We start from the raw sequence: 14814 nt of genomic DNA on the forward strand, positions 1-14814 counted from the left end.
AGCAGGTTGCCAGGTCGCAGAGCGATTCAGCTTTTCATGCCATTCGAGGTGGGAAAAATGTCACGGTTGTAAGTATTCACAGGACGAGAACCGCCTGCTCTTCACCCCTAGCACTACTCAGTCACTCTCATGCTCCCTTGGGAAGCAGGTATGTATTTACCCCCCTGCAGTCCTTGGCCCACCCTCCCTCTGGAATGGGATGGAAGAGGCTCCCACAGTGTCTGCCTCATCTCACGCCAGGCGTGAATTCAGACCGCTGCGTATACATAGCAGTGTGCTGACCTGGGTATAAATACCAGAGCGACTGCTCTGTACCAATCAGCGGGGAGTGGTGTGGAGAGAGGGGAAAGCGTGATGCTCTCCCTGGCTCTGGCGGGATTGCTGGGCAGTGAAACGTACTCCGACAGGTTCCCGTCGTAGCAAAGCATTGGGGTCACGCTGGAAGCAATCAGGAGCTAATCTCTTCCTCTTCAGACCTGCTGGGTGTCACCAGGATTCATCAGCCTTTGCAGGGGCCCTGCATCCAGCTTGAGGGGGAATCTGTAATTGTTTTTTCGTGTACAGGGCAGGCCTACCCAACAGGCCGGGTCAGGATCGGGGCTTCATTGCCCTGGGCACCGTGCAAACATAGAGGGCGACACGGTCCCTGCCCCAGGGAATTTATCATCAGAGGCCTCAGCGGTGCAAACAGTTCTGTACAGGCTGCTCACCTTCAGGCACGGGAGGAGTCACAGTGAAGTCAAGGGGAAAACTCACATGCTTATTTGTGCTTATCTGACTTGTCTTCCAACCCACTGCTCCTGGCCGTGCTCAGGCGTGTATGTAAGCGTTTGCAGGCCTAGGGAGCTGGAGCCAAGACAGACAGGAGCCCAGTCAAAGCTCTGAGGCAATAGCAGATTCCTGGCTTGCCTGTTTTTAACCCCCACCCTAACTCGAATGTGAGTTTGTTTTTAAGCTGTGTCTGTTTCAGTTAGTTTGTTCTAACTCCTGCCCATTGAGCTCGCTTGTCTAGCTGCAAACGCTGCCTACTAGGCGGGGGGGAGCGGCTAGGGGCGGTTTAGGGGTTTGTACAAACCCTTCTAAAACAAGACAGCTGAACTCCTCCTGGCTCCACCCCTCCCATCCTGAGATTCCCAGCAGCTACTTGGTGCAGGGAGAGTCCAGCTGTTCCAAAATCATCTTCGGGGCAACCTCTGTCGCATTTCAAAACACTCCCCGGTTTAGTGCAATGACTAGAGGGGGCTGAGTCTGCTGAAGACCAAGCAGGGACCCAGGGAGCAGGCGGGCTCTGTCTCTCCTAAGGGCACGTTATCCTGCCCCCTGCAGGACTCAGCACAAGGACATGAAAGAGCGTGAGAACGGAGCGCTCCATCGAGGTGCCGTCCCCATGGAGGGCAGCACCAGCTGCAGCTGCACAGCTCAAGGCCACTGGCTGCCCTTTGCAAGACAGATTGGGAACAAAAGGGGCTGCTCGGCGTCCCCTGGGAGAGCCATAAAAAGAGACATTCCTCTTTTACTGCACGTCAGCAAAGGGAGCGGACGGAGCAGACAAAGGTGCAGTGCCCTGGGGGCTCTGTGCAGACAGATGTTTCTCTCTGGAATGCTCTTGACATTGGCTCTGATGGGAAAGGCCTCCGGAAGTGGCGCATGTACAGAGCGATTCTCTTCTTGCTTAGGCCCTAAGCCTGCGTTAGTGACAAAAGCAATTGCAAAGCTCCCGCCAGCATCACTGATCCAGGTCAGAGGGTGACTCAGTGGATGCTCATGGAGCTAAGCCAGTGTAACGGAGAGAAACTCAACTCCCTTCATCTGCAGAGCCAGCTCAGGAGCACAGAATGCAGCTCACTACACGTGTGACATATCAGAAGTGAAGTCAGACCCGCCTCCCAGTGAAATGACTGTTTATTTCAGGATCTAGGCCGGGCTGAGATATTTTTAACACAAGCAGCAAAGACTAGATGAGTTGAGTTTATTGGCTCATCTCCAGGGTGTCAGGGTCCCTGTATCCAGGACCAGGGGGGTAATGAGGCAGCTGGGTCCCTGTATCCAGGACCAGAGGGGTAACGAGGCAGCTGGGTCCCTGTATCCAGGACCAGAGGGGTAACGAGGCAGCTGCTTTGCACCTGGAGAAGAAAGTTTATTGGCAATTAGCAGTTAGGGTGACCAGGTGTCCTGATTTTATAGGGACAGTCCCGATTTTGGGTTTTTTTTCTTATATAGGCTCCTATTACCCCCCATGCCTGTCCTGGTTTTTCTCACTTGCTGTGTGGTCATCCTATTAACAGTGCTGGCGATGGAGGTGTCCATGCCTCCTGGGCCGAAGGAAATCCTAGCATGGGCTCTGCCATGACCCAGCACTCCTCTCTGCTGCCCTGGGACCTACAGCATTAACTCTTTCAGTGCCTGCCAGCATGGGCTCACATCAAGAAGTCCAAGCCTGTGTCTGGATTACAAACAGCCCAACTCTGTAGGGGGCTGGGGGGGGGTTGGTTCAGCACCCGATAAAGAGAGGGAGCCAATGGAGAAATTTGGAGCTGGCTCTGAGTTTGGTTTCCAACTACCCCACAATGTTGTGGGGTAGCTGGATGCAGGGCGGGCTGAGAAGGAGCAATTTGGGTCATTCTCTAATGTAACCCCCAAACTTCCTTTTTTTCCACAAAACACTGTTTGTGCCTTGGACTGATGAAGCTAATGGCCTGACACACCCTGGGTTACTGCATGGGGGTCTGCTGCTGTAAAAGGCACTAATTAATACAGGACCCAGGGAATCAGACTCTACCTTTGCTGCCAGGCCACGGGGTTTGTTCTTCCCCTCCTGGGGCTCAGAGCAACTGTCAGATCAGAAGGGGACTCAGCGCATTCAGTCAGATGAGACCAGACTGCTTCGCTGTTGTCGATTTGATGACTTCTCTCTCACTCCCTGAAAAGCACAGAGAAGCCCTGACAAAATCTTCCCCATAATAACAGAGGGAGCTAATTGCTGTGAAACACCCACTGACTGTTAATTACAGGGGCCTGCCCTGGCTAATTGCTCTGTAGTTCTGGGGAATATTAACCATATTCCATCAACGGTGATGGTGCAGCATCAATAGTGACAGGTTGCACTTTTCAGCTTCAAGTCCCTGGCAGAAATGAGTTCACGAGCCCCCCGACGTGTGTGAGCTGCGAAGCACAGTGCAGTAAGAGGGAAGGAAGGCAACGCTGACATTTGGGGGTGTTAGCAAGACCCCACAGCACTCGACTGCATCCCCTGCTGTCATCAGAACTGCTCAGTGTTGCAAGGGAGCACTCACAATGCACCTGGCTAGGGGTATAGAGAAATTCCTGGAAGTGCTGCAGGAAGGTTCCAGCATTGAGGCACAGGTGATATCTTACCGGCGGACTATAGAAGACCCATGGCACAGCCACGGCTTGCTCAGGTCAGATGTCTTGGGCTTGCAGGGCTTCGGCTGTGGGGCTATAAAATGATTGTGTAGATTCGGGCGCTGGGACCCTCCCCCCTCACTGGGTCTCACCCGAACGCCTACACACCAATTTTACAGCCCTGCGAGCCTAAGTCAGCTGACCCGAGCTAGCCTAGGCCTTGTTTGGCAGTGTAGATACACCCTTACCTGTCCCACACTTACTGCAGGAAGGATGGTGCTATGGGTAAGGCACTGGATGGAAGATCTGGGTTCCATTCCCAGCTCTCCCCTCAGCTTCATTTCTGAGCTGGGGCAAGTAATATCATTGCTTCATGCCTCAGTTTCCCTGTCTAAACTGGGGATACAAGCACTTTGTTTTGTCTAGTGCTGCTAAGTTCTTTGAGGCAAGGGCAATCTCTCTCTCTCTACGCATGAGCAGCACCCAGGAGGACTTGATCGCAGGTGGACCTCTAGCTGGTGCTGCAAGACATACAATAATTACAACCACAGCTTACCCCCGCGCGCAAAGGCTGGGGAAGGGGGAGTCCCACCTATCTATTTCTAGGGATAAAGGCTGGAGGCAGGAGCTGCAATGAAATTGCCTGGGTGGGGTTTGATAAATGGGGCCCCGGGAGCTGCTTTTCGCAGAGTTATGGACTAAGAGGTTCTGTGACCAACATCCTGGATTCATGCCACAGTGAAATTGCACAGAATTAAGCGAAAGTTGGCTGAGAAGAGACGTAATGTAAACTTCAGGGGGGAGGCGCACAAGCGGTATGTGACCCCGTGACAAGGAGAACTTGATAACGGCACAAAAAACACCTGCCAAATAAAACTGGAGACATTTCTGGGTGGCTAACTCCCCCCATCCCCGTTCTCTTCCCCACCCCACCAGCTGGCTCCCTCTTTAACCTCCAATCCCAGTGGTCCCCCTCTGTCCTGACACTGAGCATTGGCCACACTCCATCAGAAGTGTGAGAGAAGCTCCTCCATATACCTCTGCCCCTGCCAGGCTTGTCTGCTCCTACAGCCCCCAAGAGGGGGGATGTTTAGCCACTGGAAGTTCTCTGGGGAAGGGACCATCTTTTTGGGTTGTATTTGTGGTGGGCCTGGCCCAATGGGGCCCAGTTGTGTGCTGGGCACGTCTAGGCCCTGCAAGTCAAAAATAATGAGCTATCAGAGACGCAGGTGACGTTGGGTCGGTTTCCCCACTGCTTCGCGTCCTGTGCAGAGAGAGCCAGCGAGTGGGGAATTCTGAGCTGGCAGGTGCAAGCAGCGACACTAGGTGGCAGGGTGGGGTGAGTTGAGCCCACTGGCTCCAGCCCTCCCAGACTTCAATTCCACGACCATCGTACTAATCCCCCAGTGTCTTCTCTTGCCACGTCTCAGGACTGTGAGAAGCAGCGAGCTGCAGATGGACTTGAGGTTGTTATTCTTTGCCCCTGGCTTCAGGGCTGCCGCGAGTGGGTTCAGGCCCCGGTGAAAATTTTTTTAGCAAGGGTGGATCGGCTAAACAGGGCCGATGAAGCCGGAGAAGCCGGGCCCTGGGCCCCCTTCCGGACAGCCACGCCCTGGTAATTTGTACCGGCTTCCCCGCATCTTCTTGGCCCTTCCTGGCTTGGAAAGTCCAGCCCTGTATCTTGCAGTCATAGGACGCTGCTCTGGATTGCAATGACTACTGAAATCTGACTAACAGCCCGAGCAAAGCAACAGGCAAGGAGGGCTCGAAATTGAACCCAGATTGCCTGGGAGAGCATCCGCCACAAGACCATCCATCCTGTCAGATGCGCCATGGTTGTCTCAAAACCATTTAAGTTGCCATTAATGAAGAAATCTGGGAAGTCAATCTCCATCAGAAGAGAAGAGCAAATGTCAAAGACCATCAAGCCTCCTCCATAGATCGCAGTGTGATTAGCAAAGGAGGGGCATGTGTCATTATTCCCACTTCACAGATGGGGACACTGAGGTACAGACGTGCCTGAGTCTATAATGCTGCAGGACAGGGTTCAGCTGGAGAATGGGGCACGCAGGCAGATGGAGACTGGTGGGGCCAGCAAAGTTGCTGTGATGCTGCAGGGAGTGCAGAGCAGAAGTAGTATATAGGGAGGTGGAAATAAACCCACACACCCCAGATAGACTCAGCCCAGAGTCCTTCTACTTGTATCTTATTTTTTTCTGTTTAGTGAAACCATGAGAAACTTTTTAAAAATTCAGGTTTGCAGTAGGTGCTGAGCTGCTGGCAGTGCCTGCCCCATGACAGGCCCGCGATCACACCTCCTGCTCCTCTTGTCCATCATGTGTAGGCAGTTTGACAGGCGCTGTTTAGCAGATCTCTCCATGTAGGAGCTGTTGCTGCCTCCGCTCTGTCCTCTGCATTCAGGCACCTGTCAAGGAGACTCTGCATGTGACGTGTTACTGCCAGGCCAGGCAGGATGCTTGGAATGGGAACAATTAGAGCCTCTTCTCTTTGCAGCAGATGACCTGTGTGATTGGCAGGGCTTCTCAAGGGAGCCAGCAGATTATGCCCCAAGGAGTTCACCAAAACTATGGATGGAGTGGGGTGGGTGCAGGCCAAGGGGAACTTCTCTCCTTGCCCAGAATTCCCCAAGCACTTGTCCAGTTTTGGCCAAGATGTAAACTTGACATTGTCCTTGCTGTATAGTTTTAAAGCTATTCCTTCCAGATCAGATCCCGGAACTTAGCAAGATGACAGTAATAACGATCTGTGCCTTGGGATGGTGTAGAGTACAGTCGCAATGTTGTCTCCGTAACAGTGTACGGTACAGTCGCAATGGTGTCTCTGTAATGGTGTAGGTACAGTCGCAATGGTGTGTCCATAATGGTGTATGGTACAGTCGCAATGGTGTCTCTGTAATGGTGTACGGTACAGTCACAATAGTGTGTTTCTTGTAACAGTGTAAGGTTCAGTCACAAATGGTGTTCGTCTCACAATGGTGTGCAGTACAATCGCAATGGTGTGTCTCTTATAACAGTGTAAGGTTCAGTGTGCTTATCTACCAGGGAAGTTTGCAGGACGCATTCTCCAGCTACATTTAATGGGAGCTAGGTACAGCGTGGGAGAACAGTAGACCACAGGCAAGGAGGCAGCTATGTATGTACATGTTCTCTTTGGGAAGGGGTTAATCCTGGATCTGTTACACTGTGCCCTGCACTCTGGGAGGATTTACAGCTGAGGTCTATGGACCAATCAATGCCTCACACTTGGAGATTCCTTTGCCCTTCCCCAGAGGGAACACCCTAAGGACTGTTGCCCAACACCCTAGCTGTCCTGAGTGACATGCATTCTGCACTGATTTCCAATTAGCCCCTGGTGTGCATTCCTGTTAACCAGAGCCAAACCCCACCGAAGAGACTCTGGTCTCTCACTAGGTGGGACGGGAAGGAGGCGGGAGCCGGCACAGAGATCATTCGCAAGGCATTTACCCTAGCCGAGTGTGCACCACCAGGTGTAACTCCATGGAAATCAACGAGTGCGGCTACCAGTCTAGACATGGTGAAGTGAGAGGAGAATCAAGCCCAGTGTCTCATAGACTGGCCGCTGAGAGGGTAAGAATGTAAATGTGAGGAACCGCTTACAACCTCCAGCGATGTATTTAGTGACTGGAAGAGGGAGTTTGCTGTAACACCTCCACTCCAAATGCACTGGCTTGAAGTCAGGGGCTGCCTTGCTGGCCACTTCGACAGCCTTCCGCTTTCCCCAGCTCTGTTATTTATGGCTTAGGGAGCAGGGTTGGCCTAACGAGCTCCACGAGGGCTATAAACATTTGCTGGGGCATAGGCAGGTGCCATCTCTAAGTGGCAGGGAGGCGCTTAGCAAGTCACCCCCGGCATTCGGCAGATGCTTTCCTGCTCTCACTGCCAGATGGAACAGATCCATTCTGGAGCCAACCTCTGCAATGAAAGAATCTCCTCACGGGGTATCCGATTATTCTGATTCAGTTAAATCAGCCTGAGGCTCAGCCAGGCAATAACTTATTTACTCTTATGAGACACTAGCAGCCATTCATCCAAGGGCTTGGGCTCCGCCAGCTTTCATAAGGGTCTGTATTTGTGGTACATATTTCTAGCTTGAAGAACTGAGGTGGGTGAAGGTCAGGGGAGCTGCATTTGCCAGAGATGAGACCACCACACCAAAAACTACAGGTGTGCACGGAGCTGTACAGACATAAAGAGGCAAGGTCTGTTCTGTGTCTGTGGAGTGGGCTCATGGGTGGGGAAGGAGCATGACGTTGGCATGGGGGTGATGCCAGGAGAGGAAGGTGTGTCAGGAAGGGGAGCAGCACCGGGGAGGGGTAGCAGGAAGATGGGACCTAGACTGAGGGCTGGGGGAGCTCAGAATTTTTGCCTGGGGAGGATGGGGCTTCAGACCCTGTCCGCTCTTAGCCCACCCACACAACTGGGGTGTCTCGGGCTGAGGCAGATTATTTACTCCCTTGCTGGCAGTGGGTTTCTGCAGATCCTGGAAGCAAAGTGGATTTGACTATGAAATTCCAGGACTGCCTTGGGATCGCAGTCTCCCCACCCCCCATTTCCACCTCCGCTCCAGCTTGCCTCCCTGCTTTCCTCTCTGCCATCCCCTTCTCCCACTCTCTCACCCCACCAGCTTTTTTTGCACTTCTGACATTTGTCCCTTGGGCGTCCATGTCGGCTCGCAGCTGGCAGACCTTCCCTCACACCTGCAACCATCTAGCACCCTGGATCCCTTGCCCTGACCCAGATGAGTCATCTGCAAACTCCGGGAGTTGTAAACACAGAGCCTAGTGGTATCGCATAGCGCAGTCCTGCCTCCTCCCTGTTTACTGGCAGCAATCGCAAGTCTAGCCTAGCTGGGAAATAAACAGCCTTATCTCCCCAAATTAGCTCTCACAAGCTGAGCCTTCATGCCAAAGGCAGACTGCAAGAGCTGGAGGGGCAGATTGCAGCTCAGCAGCATGTAGGAGCTGGAGAAAGAATCCAGGCTCCTTTCCACAAACAAGTCTTGGGTGTCTGTGATTTCTCTTGAAAATGGGGTTCCCCTTCCTCACTTCTTTTCCCCCATGGCATCTGTAACTGGTGATGGGGGAACTTCTACATGTTTGGGGCTCAGGTTCCCCCCCCAAAAGCCAATGGCTGTTTCTGAGAGTCGTCTGAACTTCCTGAGGCCCCTGAACTCAGGCATTCATGAGCACGTGGTGCTCTTTGGGTTTCCTGCTGTTTCCTTTCAAGCTGGAAGCTGCAGGCAAACATCCTGCTTTGGGATATTTTGACGTCTCCATTTCTGGTTCCAGTTGGAATGCAGATGAGCAGAAGCATCCGCAGGAATGGGAATGGGGAGGGGAGGTCAGTCAGTCCAACTCTTTGGGGCTGCCAAAGGGTTTGGTTCAAGTTATGGGCAAACGTTTCACCTGAGTGGTAGGGTATCCCACCTGGCAGTAAGGTGCACTCTGCAGCCATGACGGATGGGTAGTTTACCTCTCCTTGTTGCAAGTACTAGAGGCCGAGCACAGTTTCACTGATCAATTGGGATTATTTGTTTCTGAGAACCATGTTATTATCCTGTGTTAAGGCCATTCCCACTAGCTCGGTATGGTTTGATAGTATTCCTAGAGCATCCCCGGCTCCACAGCTCAGCCCATACAAGCTATCTGATAGAACCATGCAAGCAGGTTGCTGTTAACAGGTTTTCAACTATAACATGGACAAGTCCCTGTTTAGCTTCTGGGTTTCACTGATGTTTGGTTTTGGAGGGGCTGGTCCTGGTCCTTTGATTTCTTGTTTCCTTATAATCCTTCTAGGGTAGCAACTCAGGGACCCTGTGCATCTTAACTACTTCAATACTGGCACGAAGGGTAAAATGCTTCTGTGGTGCTACCTCCTATAGCTTGTGTGCCCTCCCTGAGGTGCCACTGTTTAGGGGTAAGTAGGTACTTAAAACATCACCACTATATTTCATTGCAGCAGCCGACAGCAGAGTAAGTGTAGAATAATAATAATGACAGATATTTAGCTCTGTAGCCATGTGCATTTCATGCCCAGCTCAGCTGAGGCCAGCTATGACAGTGAACGGGCTGCAGGCTGGAATTCATCCCAATGCCTGAAATAACAAAGGAGAGAATGGAGTGTGTTGTCGCCTCGTCTTCATGGTGCCACCATCTTGGATTTTAAGCCAAGATGGTGACAGTTATGTCTAGAACTAATTATTACTCAATAGCCAGAACAACACTACTCAGAATTTCTTAGAACGCAACATTTCAGAGATGGAAAATAACCTCAAGGTTCTATGATAGTGAGGGCTTCGAGCCAGCTTCGTTGATGGTAAGAGGTCAACCAGCATGGACTAGTGTTTGCAAATGGCATGAGAGCATGAAAACAGTGAGATTTGGTGGCAGAAGAGGCCCTGTCACTTCTTGAAGTCTGGGTCCAAATAAAGGTCAGGTCACAAGTGAAATGAACTTTGTGCCCTCGACCTTCTCCTTCGAGGCTGCTTGTGCACATCTCAGAGACATTCCCTCTGGTTCTCCACCGTTTGCCGTCTCTGCTCAGGAAAGTCTCAGTGCTGCACTAGCAGAAGGAGGTGTGGCATTAAGGTGAACTGGGAGGCGCTCAGTTGAAAGCCGGCTCAGTGACTGCCTGCCTTATGCTGAGCCCAACTCCTGAGCCCACAGCAAGTAAATGATTCTTCTTCATTCCATCCATTGTCTGGTCTTATCTGCAACATGAAAGCTCAACAGATGTTGATCGAGTCATTCCTGCAGTGCTAACAACATTCCCTGGTGGTCAAATAGGAGAATGTTAAAAGAAATTAGCCCTGAGCACTGTGCAAAGACAAAAGACCCTTTTCTCATGTGCTATAGTCTGCATTCCAGAGCAGCTGCTCCTCACAACAGATGCCTCATCCCAACCTCAAGGCTGCTGGATATGCAAGGCATCAAACATGTCTCCATTCTATGCATCCGAAGAAGTGAGCTGTAGCTCACGAAAGCTCAAGCTGAAATAAATTTGTTAGTCTCTAAGGTGCCACAAGTACTCCTGTTCATTTTGTCTGGAGGTTTATTATTCTCCCAAATGGCTGCCATGAATTTCCTTGTCACAAGACACTTCATGATGTCATTCTTGGAGTTCTTCCTGCTGCCTAGAGGAAAAACACATTCCTCACCTCCGTAACCCTTTCTCTACAGGCGAGTCCGCCTATGATTGTCTACAGGACATCTGGATGTACTGGAACTTCTGGTCCTGCCAGAGTCACCTGTTTCATGAAGGTGTCCAGCGCTGAAGGGGTGACGATGCCTCTCTGAACGTGAACAGGTTAAAGACATTTGTTCATTCTCTACAGCTTGCAGTTGCTTCTGAGACTGCACTGCAATGGTATCCCATCATCCTGGATTGATGCTACATGCTTATCGCCGTCGCCAGCTTCCAAACAAAATTAATCGAGCTCTACATTAAGGAAGCGGCGAGGGGGGATTGGTACAGTTTAAAAAGGGCCAAATGTTGATGTGTGGGGAATAGCTCCACCAAAGTCAACTGTTTTTCAATTGACTTCAGGGGAGCCACACTGATTTACACCAGCCGATCATCTGGCCCCAAAGGCTCCAAGTGGTTTCTGCATACTCCTAAGGCCATCCATTATTTCACAGTTATCGGCACCATCCTGTGTGGCTCCAGCTGTAGTGTGTGTATTTACTGGATGCTATTAAGGAAAACCAAAGAGAAAGTATCTCATAGGAGGATCCCGAGTCATAGGGAGCATGATGTGGCAACCAGCAGCATGTGCGGATCGTTAATGGTTCTTAACTTGGCAACCTGCTGACTGTAGCGTTGCTTGGAATGATCCCTTTGGCTGGCTAATGCAAGCCTAGGAAATCTCTCTAGTGGTGTATCGAAGAACGGTGTAGACACTTCCTGGACCTGTCCCTGACCTCATGCTGGTGTCACAGTGATGCAACATATCATCATTGAGCCCATTGGATTTACTCCTGACCTATGCCGGTGTAGTGAGAGGTGTATGTGGGGTACATGAGAACAGTATCAGGCTACGTGATGTTCAGAAGAGAATGGAAAGAAGAGATGAGGGCAACCCAACAGCCTGGGAGCTGAGCGGAGGTGGGGGAAGCCAGGCAGCGGAACTACACAGGATTTCGTCATTGAAATGTCGCCCTCTTTGGAAAAGACAAACAGCCAGGCCACGAATAGGAGCACCACAGCACGAGGATTCAAAAATCACCTTGAGTAACTGCCTCCCCCATCGTCTCATTCATCCCTCTGCACCCTTGGGAACCAGCTGAGGCCCCAACCAAACAGTAGCCTGGGGTGTTTTTACACTGGGTGTACAGGGAAGAACAGAGCCACAGGCTGTCTCTTCAGGGCATCAGAGAGAGGCTAGACAGCCTGGTATTTGAGGCCCGGTGCACCAATTCTGAACAAACACCTGCTGTGTGGGACGGGATCCAGGAACAAAGAGACGTGGGCGAGAGCTTTTCGATGAGCGAGAATTACTGGAAAGAAAAAATGCCTGTTGGCTGCCAAACCTGAGTACACAGGGCATGTGGGACATTTCACAGTCAAGTCTGTTCCAGCCACCTGTCTCCATTTCCTCTCTCACTCTGCTGACCTTCTGCCCTTTCTCCTGCTAGCTTGCTACCGTCGGCCCTTCACGCAGGACTCAGACAAACCAGCCTGAGGACAGTTCCTTCCAAACATGCGTTCGAATCTCAGATTTGGTCCTATTTTCCTGTTTACAACCAATTGCCCATGAAACGTTCCAGGTGACCGGTTGGAAAACACCACGCCGCAGGTGAGCATGCCCAACTCTGGCCTCCCTGAGAGATATCAGCCAGCTGCCTGGAGAGGGCGCTGTCTGCTGGCTAGATGTGGGGACTCCTGGGTTCTAGTTCCACCAGAGCAGGTCAAAAAATATCAGTCAAAAATGGTTTCTGATGAAAAATTGCTTTTTTTTTTGGGGGGGGGGGGGAATGTTCCTTTTGTTTGAAGTTTTCCATTTGTTCAACATAAAACCCTGACAATTTTAACCCAGACTCAACTTTTTAAGTTTTAATTATTTCAGTCAACACCCCCCCAACGAACATTTCTGGGGGAAAAAAATCAAAAGCTTTTAGTTTCTTCTGAATTTTGCCATGGAAATTATGGACCATTTTCTAACCAGCCATAACAATTCCTAGCTCTGCCCCGCCTCTCTCAGTGGACCTTGGGCAAATCAGCTTAGCCTCTCTGTGCCCCAAGCTTCCCCAGCAGTAAAATGGGGGGATAGTCATGAGGGTTAAGTACTGTTTGCAATCTGCTTTGAGCTCCTTGGATGAAAGGCAGCAATGACGCCCAAAGCCCTGTCAAGAACCCCGTGTAAGCTCTCCTGGCCCTCCCTGCAGCCCCTCAGGCAAGCTACGGCCCTGCACATTATATTACTCATTGTTAATGAGCATTTGCAGAACACTGGACACATACAGAGCACTTTCCAAGGCCTACAGCAAGGTATGACCACGGTCTTGAAAAGCTTATTGCTCAACAGAGTGTGCTTGCCTTAGCTAGCCACGCCTGTACTGCCAGTACGGCAGAGCTGGGCCTGGCCCCTAGGGATGGATATGGGGATGTGGATACATCTCCACTTTCTCCCAAATGTTCTGGTCAGAACATCCTGCCATCTGCTAAGGCCTGGATGTGGCCACGGCTGCATTGGCCAGAGCGCTGCAGAGCTAAACCAAGCGCTCCCGTCCCATCCAAAGGGCAGAGCCCCTTACGCTGCGTCACTCCCAGTCTTGCTCGCGTGAGGTCCAGCATCACCAGGGGGCGCTGTTACACATAGTCTTTCACGTTCTTTTTCTCAGCGTGGGAACAAGTCTGGACTCTGGAGAAGACATGCTGGGTTACTGTTAGTTTGGGTTGTACAAGCTGCTGGCGTGGAAGCAACTTGGGAAGAGAGGGAGCTGTAGCAGCAGCAGCAGCAGGTAACCTTGCTCTTTGCCTTGGGCTCTGAGTAGAGTCAATGTGTCAGGCAAAGTAGCTCTCTGGGAATGGGGCACTGGTGTTGGGCTGAGATCCCTAGAAGCAGGGGTTGCCCTGCATGCTGTCTGCCCACCTCTGTTCCAGGGCTGGCGCATACATGCACATAAATGAAGTTAAGCAGAGAATGTCCCCAGACGCCATGCCACCGATTTCTCCTTCACTGGGAAGCCAACTTACAAAGTCTCGGCCATCGGCTACCTCTCCTCCGAGGGGCGACTGGTGTGAGAATGGGACACTGACCCAAGCAGAGGAGGGCTGTTGCCAGTTTCAAATGCAGGCATGGCAGCCCATTGCATAGCTTGACTGATGCCTTTGGTTTCCCAGCCCTCCATCTCTCTGCCTGTGGTTTTGCTCTAGTCCCTATCACTAGGGATGTGACTCCACCGCTTTCTCTTTCAAACTCCGCCTGCTGGATCCAGGCCACTGGTAGCCATAAGGAGACAAGGATGATGGGATCCACGAGAGACCGTTTGGCTGAACATGGCAGACTCGGGGGAAGCTGTGTTTCGAGCCAGCCGGCTGGAGCACAGGTCAATGTCATTTGTCTTCCTTTGGGACCAGAGGCTCTTTTGCATGGTTGTGAATTCAGCCCACCACAGGTCCGAGCCCACGCTTCACCCGGCTCTCAGAGATAACTAGCCTGCCGTCCGTAGGACGCAGGAGCTGGGAGTGAGAGAGGCCTCCACAAGCACAGTTCAGCAGCTGCAAGACATCTGGTTTCCAACTTTCAGACACAGATAATGGCATGTCAAATAAAGTAACAGAGCCAGGGCAGGGCAGAGCAGTTATCAGCTGGATTGTACAAGGGGCCTGATTCTTCCCCGCTGTAACTCCGCTGATGCCAATGGAAATGGACCTGGAAGGTATCTGGCCCAGTACATCTTGCAAAGTATGCTCCCTGCCCCTGGCCCTAGCATTAATCCTTAGTCCTCCCCAGCAGCGTCAGATAGCATGGTCTGGCAGCTAGGAAACGGGCCCGGGAACCGGGAAGTCAACGTTCTCACCCTGGCTCTGCTATGGGACCTTGGCAAGTCACTCTCCACCTCTGTTACCCCCATACACCCTTCGTCTGTCTTGTTTACTGAGCGTTCTGGGGCAGGGACTGTCTCTCGCTAGCTGTGCGCACAGCACCTCGCACAATGGGGCCCTGATCTCAGTACAGGCATTAATGGGATGTAATACCACCCTGAGCACAGCGTGTGCTCAACACAATACCACCCGAGCACAGTGTGTGAGCAACGCAATACCACCTGAGCACAGTGTGTGTGCGCAACGCAATACCACCCCGAGCACAGCGTGTGCTCAACACAATACCACCTGAGCACAGTGTGTGTGCGCAACGCAATACCACGCCGAGCACAGTGTCTGTGCAACGCAATACCACCCGGAGCAC

At 51.7% G+C, this 14814-nt stretch overlaps 1 long non-coding RNA gene across 1 annotated transcript; it reads right to left on the bottom strand.

Moving 5' to 3' along the window:
* Positions 1–2027: 2027 nt before the first annotated feature.
* On the bottom strand, positions 2028–8181 carry LOC127038708 (uncharacterized). Its single transcript, XR_007770768.1, has 3 exons — positions 8048–8181; positions 2780–2920; positions 2028–2123 (listed from the first exon to the last, which is right to left on the bottom strand). It is a non-coding gene; the product is annotated as an uncharacterized LOC127038708 (long non-coding RNA).
* Between the last annotated feature and the right edge of the window lie 6633 nt (positions 8182–14814).

The sequence above is a fragment of the Gopherus flavomarginatus genome, chromosome 21, assembly GCF_025201925.1.
Source record: "Gopherus flavomarginatus isolate rGopFla2 chromosome 21, rGopFla2.mat.asm, whole genome shotgun sequence".
Taxonomy (NCBI): domain Eukaryota; kingdom Metazoa; phylum Chordata; order Testudines; family Testudinidae; genus Gopherus; species Gopherus flavomarginatus.